At 45.3% G+C, this 9,521-nt stretch overlaps 2 pseudogenes; one reads left to right on the forward strand and one right to left on the reverse strand.

The window, feature by feature from the left end:
• Positions 1-6,588: 6,588 nt before the first annotated feature.
• On the reverse strand, positions 6,589-6,707 carry LOC134912161 (5S ribosomal RNA; annotated as a pseudogene).
• A 1,471-nt stretch (positions 6,708-8,178) lies between these two features.
• LOC134912617 (5S ribosomal RNA) lies at positions 8,179-8,297 on the forward strand (annotated as a pseudogene).
• Positions 8,298-9,521: the final 1,224 nt, after the last annotated feature.

Below are 9,521 nucleotides of genomic sequence, written 5' to 3' on the forward strand. Positions count from 1 at the left end.
ATTTTTGTGAGCAGTATATATAGTTTCTCTGACGTCCTAGTGGATGCTGGGGACTCCGTAAGGACCATGGGGAATAGACGGCTCCGCAGGAGACTGGGCACATCTAAAGAAAGCTTTAGGACTATCTGGTGTGCACTGGCTCCTCCACCTATGACCCTCCTCCAAGCCTCAGTTAGATTTCTGTGCCCGGCTGAGCTGGATGCACACTAGGGGCTCTCCTGAGCTCCTAGGAAGAAAGTATATGTTAGGTTTTTTATTTTCAGTGAGACCTGCTGGCAACAGGCTCACTGCACCGAGGGACTAAGGGGAGAAGAAGCGAACCTACCTAAGTGGTGGTAGCTTGGGCTTCTTAGGCTACTGGACACCATTAGCTCCAGAGGGATCGAACACAGGACCCGACCTCGTCGTCCGTTCCCGGAGCCGCGCCGCCGTCCCCCTTACAGAGCCAGAAGCAAGAAGGTGGTCCGGAAAATCGGCGGCTGAAGACTTCTGTCTTCTCCAAGGTAGCGCACAGCACTGCAGCTGTGCGCCATTGCTCCTCATGCACACCACACACTGCGGTCACTGATGGGTGCAGGGCGCTGGGGGGGGGGGCGCCCTGAGCAGCAATATTAACACCTTGGCTGGCGAACTGACACCATATATAGCCCCAGGGGCTATATAGGTGTTTATTAACCCCTGCCAGAACTTTTACAATAGCGGGAGAAAGCCCGCCGAAAAAGGGGCGGAGCCATCTCCCTCAGCACACTGGCGCCATTTTCCCTCACAGCTCTGCTGGAGGGATCGCTCCCTGGCTCTCCCCTGCAGTCCTGCACTACAGAAAAGGGTTAAAAAGAGAGGGGGGGCACAAATTAGGCGCAATATATATATATATATATATATATATATATTATGCAGCTATAAGGGAAAACACTCTCTATAGGTGATATCCCTGTGATATATAGCGCTCTGGTGTGTGCTGGCATACTCTCCCTCTGTCTCCCCAAAGGGCTTTGTGGGGTCCTGTCCTCTGTCAGAGCATTCCCTGTGTGTGTGCTGTGTGTCGGTACTGCTGTGTCGACATGTATGATGAGGATAATGATGTGGAGGCGGAGCAAATGCCTGTGAATGGGATGTCACCCCCTGCGGGGTCGACACCGGTGTGGATGGACTTATGGAAGGAATTACGTGACAGTGTCAACTCCTTACATAAAAGGTTTGACGACATAGGACAGCCGGCTGCTCAGCTTGTGCCTGTCCAAGCGTCTCACATGTCATCAGGGGCTCTAAAACGCCCGCTACCTCAGATGGCAGACACAGATGTTGACACGGATACCGACTCCAGTGTCGACGACGATGAGACTAGTGTACCTTCCAATAGGGCCACCCGTTACATGATTAAGGCAATGAAAAATGTATTACACATTTCTGATAATACCCCAGATACCACAAAAAAGGGTATTATGTTTGGTGACAGAAAACTACCAGTAGTTTTCCTGCATCTGAAGAAGTGATATGAGGTGTGTGAGGAAGCGTGGACTTCCCCCGATAAGAAATTGATAATTTCTAAGCAGCATACCCTTTTCCGCCAGAGGATAGGTCACGTTGGGAAATAACCCCTAGGGTAGATAAAGCGGTTACACGCTTATTAAAAAAGGTGGCACTACCGTCACGGATACGGCCGCCCTGAAGGACCTGCTGATAGAAAGCAGAAAACTACCCTTAAAGCTATATACACACACACGGGCATTATATTGAGACCTGCTATTGCCTCGGCATGGATGTGCAGTGCGGCAGCTGCGTGGTCAGATTCCCTGTCGGATAATATTTATACTATAGATAGGGACAATATTTTGCTGAAAATAGAGCATATAAAAGACGCTGTCTTATACATGCGTGATGCACAGAGGGATATTTGCCGACTGGCATGAGTCTTACCCGGGATTCAAAATCCTTCCTTATTGTGTCAGCTCTTCCGGGCACAGTGTCCTAACTGAGGCTTGGAGGAGGGTCATAGGGGGAGGAGCCAGTGCACACCAGATAGTCCTAAAGCTTTCTTTAGATGTGCCCAGTCTCCTGCGGAGCCGTCTATTCCCCATGGTCCTTACGGAGTCCCCAGCATCCACTACGGACTACGAGAAATAGATTTACCGGTGAGTAAAATCTTATTATTACAGTGCAGCATTTTGGTGACTAACAGTATATAGTTGTACAGTAGGCCATTGCTGTATCTTGCAGCTCTGTGTCACTGCAAATATCCATTTCATATCTGTGCAGCATTTTTGTGAGCAGTATATATAGTATTACAGTGCAGCATTTTGGTGACCAACAGTATATAGTTGTACAGTAGGCCATTGCTGTATCTTGCAGCTCTGTGTCACTGCAAGTATCCATTCCATATCTGTGCGGCATTTTTGTGAGCAGTATATATATAGTTTCTGCTGCGGGGTACACTGGGCTCCACAAGTCTGGACAATGGGGTGTAGAGTTGGATCTTGATCCGAGGCACCAACAGACTCAAAGCTTTGACTGTTCCCAGCCTCCTATATCACCCCGCCTCCCAGCACAGGAGCTCAGTTTGTTAGTTGGTGCTGCAGTAAGCAGGCACTTAACAGAGGGGCTGCTCCAGGCAGCCCTAAGAAAGGCTTTTTTTCTGAAGAAAAACTGAAGACTTCAGGGCAGCAGCGGTGGTAAATGTCTTGTGACATTCTCTGCTGCTGCTCCAGCTCTCCCCAGCGGCGCTGTACACTCCCGAGCCCTGGTTGCCGGGTTCCTACAGCGGAGGCTCCGGTTTACTTCACGTTAGGCACACATGGCTGGGGCTCTCCAGGATCGCGTGGCCGCGCTTCGGGAGGTGGTAAGTGGGTCCCGCTTGCGGGACTCGGTCTTTATCGCAATCCGGCGCGGTCAGTGGGAGGCGGGCCGCGCGCGCTGGCGGTGGACACTGTGGATACAGGCGATCCCACTAGATCACCAGGGCATGGGCGCAGGTCAGGTTTTCTCTCAAAACCGATTTTAATATCTCCCACAGTACCCGGTGGTTTTTCCAGCAAGGGGGATAAGGCTTAGACCTGAAGCCCCTCCCCCAGGGCGCCATTTCCAGCAAGTGTTCCCGCCCTGGAGCTGCATCTCTGTCTTTTCCTCACTCCCTGTCAGTGTCTGCGGCGCCATTACTCCTCAGTTCACTGTTCCAGGGACTGCTAGGGCAAATCCTCCTATGTAAAGCCGCCTGGTTGTCAGCGCTGTGCCTTTACATGACACTAAGTATTCTACCTGCCTTTTTAGTCAGTGCTAGTTAAGAAAGAGTGCACTTAGTCAGGGTTTTCTAGTACAATTACCCTGTGATATACATCCAGTTCTTACTGTCTACTGTTATATCTACTGTTATATAGCTGTGTAAGCTAGTCCAGTGCAGTATTATTGTCTGTAATAACCTCTGCATTGTACAAACTGTGACTATTTGTGTGTGCATTTGATAGCTGAGTGGTGTCCATTTCGTGTCTTTCACTCAACTTGCTATCCCTATATTTCATAACCTGAGGGGGCTTGGTGCGTCAGGTGTTATTTAATATAGGATTTTCACAAAGATATACTGTATTACGTATTTTTCTCTGTGATCTAGTCACCATATCTCTCCTTTATCTCTGCTAGTGCTGACTATACTGCGCAGGGGTTTGGGTTTAGGGATATAGTGCTGCTAATAATTGTACTGTGTTACCTCATACTGCAAGTTATATCATGTCTGCTTCTGAGGGTAACGGTTCTGGGGATGAACACACTGCCGGTGTTGCTGCAGTCACAGACCCATATGAGAAGAATATAGCAGCTGTGGGCTCTGGTTCTGGGGGCTCTTTGCCCCCCAGTGGGACTGTGGCAACTGAGGCACATACTGACCCTCAGTGGGCCGCTTTTTCCACGCTTCTACATACGCTAGTTCACAAACTAACACCCCCTATGGGACCCCCAATGCCGGTACAACCGTATGTGGTCCCTGCAGCTAACCCGCCGTGGGCGGATGATTTATCTGCTCAATTAAAGAAGTTGAACCAGTCCCTGACTACTAAAAAGTCTGACGAACGCTCGGCTAAGTCCAAGAGATCCTCTAAGCGAGCGCTCGTCTCCTCACAATCCACTGCTGTCACTGACACCTCGTCTGATGAAGACAGCACATACACTGAGCCCACAGGTTCTGACTCAGATACGGCTGATGGGGAGGGTGGTTCACATGTGGATGTTCCTGATCTTTTGGAGGCTATTAAGTTAATATTGCAGATTACGGATGATCCCAAGCCATCCGTTCCTCCTAAGAAACCAGATAGGTTGAAGCGTCAGAAGGTGGTTAAGCAGGTTTTACCTCACTCTGACCACCTAGTGGATATACGTCAGGAACCCTGGGAAAGCCCGGGTATGAAGTTTGTGCCTCAAAAGAAGATGCTGGCTCGCTATCCCCTCGCGCCAAAGCTGTCTAAGAATTGGGAAACGCCTCCTCCAGTAGACACACATGTGGCTAGGATGGTGGTTTCCTCAGCTCTACCTGTCACTACCGTCACGTCTCTAAAAGAGCCTACGGACAAACGTGTCGAGGGTTGTCTGAAAGCGATTTACACCCTCACGGGTGCTGAAGCATGGGCCTTGGAGTTAGAAGCTGAAATCTCCTCTGACCATGCTAGACAATGCTTGTCATATATTGTGAAACAGGGAGGGCGGAATGTTCCTGCACAACCTTTCAGAAAATGATGATAAATATTGATAAATATTGTAAACCAACAATCTGGAAGATAATTAAGGAGAAAATTTCCAGAAATAAATCATCCTGCTGGTGGTGCACCCCGAGGTAAAGAAACTAAATCTTAGAAAATTGTTTTGTTCCTCGAAAGAGATCAAGAGAACAGGAAGAAAACCTCTTTGTGGGGGCACTCTTTATCAAAATAATTTAATTTATTTAAAACATAACATTTATTGAGTCAAAAAATAAAAATATATATGTCATACGTAGCCTTTCTCAAACAAAAAAAGAGAGATTTTTGACCTCTGAATATAGGTCACCCTCAGGTGAAAATATAGTGTGATATAAGATTATATAAAAAAAAGCTTTTTTTTTTTTTTTTTTTCAATTTAATTATAAGATAAAATAAGCAAGGTCAGAGAGTAATGATCCGACCATGACGGCATAATGTATTCTCCTAACTGGACGATCTACCTGTAGTTAGTAGCTACTGTGTCACTTCTATTGAGGGAAATCAAAAAGCAGTTTTATCAAATTAGTTTGTAGCTGATCACTATCCCTGCTCAGAACAGAATATACCTGAGCAGGCTTTATAGATCAGAACTTTATTGTATTGAAATCCTGATACATAAACAGTTGGTCATAAACATTCTTTTAAGAGTGAGTGTTTACCTGAATAGGGCAGATAAATCATATACTCCTCAATAATGAGAAGCAATTTGTTTATGGCCACAGTGACAGGTACAGATAGCAGAGAGTTTTATCTGCATTTATATGAGCATGATTTGCACAGAGGAAAAATATATATGTGTCCCCTATTGTTGTACCATCATTAATGGCAATATATAGTTTAGAAATTGGGTACTCCACTGTGCTTGCAGCAATTACTAAAGAAAAAGACACAATGTAAAATCTCAAAAGAGTGAAGCAGTAACTCCTTATATGGACTCTGATCTCCAATCTACTTGCAACAGTTTTGTTATTTCTTAAGCGATATGTAACATCAGCGATAAGGTAAATTTACAATGAATTGTCAGTCTTCCTATAAATATAATCATAGCCAGAGGAAGAATTAAATTGAGTTAGCTGAATCTGTTTTTTAGAACTGTAGCTATAATAGACATTTGTGGAGAAAGATAGTTTAATTACCACAAAAAGGGGATATTGGTGTAAATTAAAGAATCCCCATCTACAGGCAGAATAGAAGCCCGTCCCATATGCCCAGCCAACTTCTGCTGCCTTCCCATGTGTGTGCAAGTACACAGTGAATGGGAGGTGAGAGAGTCGGCCAGACGGTAACGGACTGAAGAAAGAAAAGAGTGTTTCTTGCTGTCATCCGCTATAGCGCCCGCAGCCCTGTTGATATTTAATCAGTGCAGGGCTGGGAGGTACCGCCAAGCGGATGATGAGAGCGCACTGAAAATACCTGACGGGGAGAGAGAGTCCCCGAATGCAGCGGTTGCGGCAGTCGTCTCCGTTAGTGCCGTGGTCCGGGCCCCTGTCACGTGTCTCGGGATTCCGGAAGTGGCGTCATGTGACGCTCAAAGACTAGTACTGCTGAACGTACGTTTCAGTAGTAAAGGGGAAAGAGAAAGAAAAAAAGTGACCTTTGTTGGGAGCACTCCCACTTGGAAACGATAATGATTTGAGTAATGAGCAATGATATGAAAAGTGAAGTAATTAAAATGTAACCTTTAATTTTATTATATTAAAATATTGGTACACCAGTTATATTGTTTCACTATTTAGGGGCTAGTCAATGTGAGCCACCTGGTAAAGCTAAATTGTGAAAATATTGATGAAAATACAAAACATTATTAGGCAGGCTCAGAGTACTTGGATATATGGAATAGGTACTATAACCAAATTGGTGCCGTCAAAAGAACCTACAACACCTGGTATTCCTTAGTGGTCCACCACCTAAGTACTGACCAGGCCCAACACCGTATTGCTTCCAAGATCAGACGAGATTGGGCATGCGCGGTGTGGTATGGTAGTAGATCAGCATTGATCTGGCGATTTCTACCACTAATATATAGATGGTAGGGGGTTATTGGTAAGCACCTTGTTACCAAATTAACCGAGTAATCTCTAAGGAGAAAATATATGTTTAACCATCATTGCACCAAATTGTAACCCAAATCTGTAGGTATACGTGGATTTAAATCATGTGGTTAATGGTTTCTCAGCCCGCAAGGAATGCCTGTATGTTTCATTATGTGCTGTGCAGCACCTATGAAAATTGGGTTTGTACTGCGAATAAGGCAGATATAGATCACTGTTCTACTGATAACATGCCACAGTATTTGTATATGATCCAAAGAGAAATCGTCTCTATTGGTTAATTGGATCACCCTGTTAAGGGAAAAACAAAGGTTATTGTGAAGTTATAAGCTCAAAGATTATAAATAAACCTCCTATTATATCATGATCGAAAAAATACAGGACCAAGAATGATATAAAGATTGTTAGGAGAAAGAAAACAGACTTGAAAAATAGACAAGATGTATAACAGTCTCAATTATCCAATTAAGGGCTAATTAGTGCCATGGTGCCTAACAAAGTATAGGTGTTGTCTTTGAAATAGAGAAATTTTGCCACAATAACTTATCTAGCATGTATCCACAGTGTATCTGTAACGTGTCTGTCTAACATGTAATAGACAGACAAGAATTGCCAAAACGAACCCAAAGAGGGGACAAATACAATAATCCCCCAAAAAAGATCATATGCTAGGTGATTTTTTCAATACATTTAGCTATGATATGCACAATAGCTTTATATTCCAACAAAGACCTGCATATGAATAGGTACTGATGCACTGTATTGTGATTATTGGCATAACATTTGCCAAAGAGACCAATGCACGCTGTTTCTTAATTGTGTATGTGCCAATAGGTTTGACGGGAGATAGTGTAGCAGATGGGACAATGCAATAATTAAGTTTGCCCGCTCTCCATGCGCCGTTAGCCGCAAAGCTCCGGCGTTAATGAGGTTTGAAAAATATCATCTCCTGCTACTGGGAGATCGACAGGCAAGTGGGGACCAAAAATACTTAAGTGTCTGTCTGCTCGTAGCGCGCCGCTGACCGCCGGGCTCCGGCGTCCGTGCTGCCTCTCTGATCTCCTCTCCTTTCGGTCTCTGATCATGTGAGCGTACTCATCATGATCCTCCTGTTCACCTCCCAACGTACGTTTCACAGATTAGCTTGTTCACGGGCAGTACAAACCCAATTTTCATAGGTGCTGCACAGCACATAATGAAACATACAGGCATTCCTTGCGGGCTGAGAAACCATTAACCACATGATTTAAATCCACGTATACCTACAGATTTGGGTTACAATTTGGTGCAATGATGGTTAAACATATATTTTCTCCTTAGAGATTACTCGGTTAATTTGGTAACAAGGTGCTTACCAATAACCCCCTACCATCTATATATTAGTGGTAGAAATCGCCAGATCAATGCTGATCTACTACCATACCACACCACGCATGCCCAATCTCGTCTGATCTTGGAAGCAATACGGTGTTGGGCCTGGTCAGTACTTAGGTGGTGGACCACTAAGGAATACCAGGTGTTGTAGGTTCTTTTGACGGCACCAATTTGGTTATAGTACCTATTCCATATATCCAAGTACTCTGAGCCTGCCTAATAATGTTTTGTATTTTCATCAATATTTTCACAATTTAGCTTTACCAGGTGGCTCACATTGACTAGCCCCTAAATAGTGAAACAATATAACTGGTGTACCAATATTTTAATATAATAAAATTAAAGGTTACATTTTAATTACTTCACTTTTCATATCATTGCTCATTACTCAAATCATTATCGTTTCCAAGTGGGAGTGCTCCCAACAAAGGTCACTTTTTTTCTTTCTCTTTCCCCTTTACTACATATGCATTGGACCTATGGGAGCACCATCGACAATCACTGTTTATATCTACACAAAAATATTTCTACTGGTAGATGGTGATACATTTTCAGAATTTTTCTGATGGGTCGGTTATCTTGGAAACCTTTTGCAAATAAATTTTAAACACAAACCACCTAGTCCTGTGCGGCATCCTTAAATCTAACTTTATAGAACGTACGTTTCACCCTGTAAACGGGCTTGTTCACCATCTATATTGTCACAGCTTCTCACTATATTAAAGAGGCAGCTTCTGATGCCGGTATCCTAGCAGCCAAGGCCTCTACTACGTCAGTCCTGGCGTGCCGGATATTGTGGCTGAGATCCTGGTCTGTGGATCTGGACCCTAGGAAAACCCTGGAGGTACTCCCTTTCAAGGGGAGGACTTAAATAAGATAGTGGCTGACTTGGCTACTGCCAAAACTGCCTGTCTGCCTAATACAGCTCCTTCTGTGTCGAAGGCCAAAGGCACGTCCTTTCGCCCCTTTCGTCCTTCAGGTAAAGCAAAAGGTCATGCGTACCATAAGCAGGCCCGCCCTTCCAAACCTGGTAAGCCGAAGCCCAAAAGAGCCTGGGCTGCCCGTCAGCCAGCTGCCAAGACTGATAAGCCTGCCGCATGACGGGGCGAGCCTCCCCCTGGGGGATCCCAGGGTGGGGGGCCGGCTTCTAGGGTATACCCAGGAATGGTTGAAGACCACTTCAGATGCCTGGGTACGGGAAGTCGACACTCGAGGTTACGCCATAGCCTGCAAAAACCGACCCCCTCATCGATTTTGCCTAACAGACATCCCGTCGGACCAGACAAAGGCAAACACTCTACATTCGGTGGTACAGACCCTCCTGGATACAGGAGTCGTTGTACAGGTGCCTCATTGCTCAGAGAGGCCAGGGGTACTA

The sequence above is a fragment of the Pseudophryne corroboree genome, chromosome 4, assembly GCF_028390025.1.
Source record: "Pseudophryne corroboree isolate aPseCor3 chromosome 4, aPseCor3.hap2, whole genome shotgun sequence".
Lineage (NCBI taxonomy): Eukaryota > Metazoa > Chordata > Amphibia > Anura > Myobatrachidae > Pseudophryne > Pseudophryne corroboree.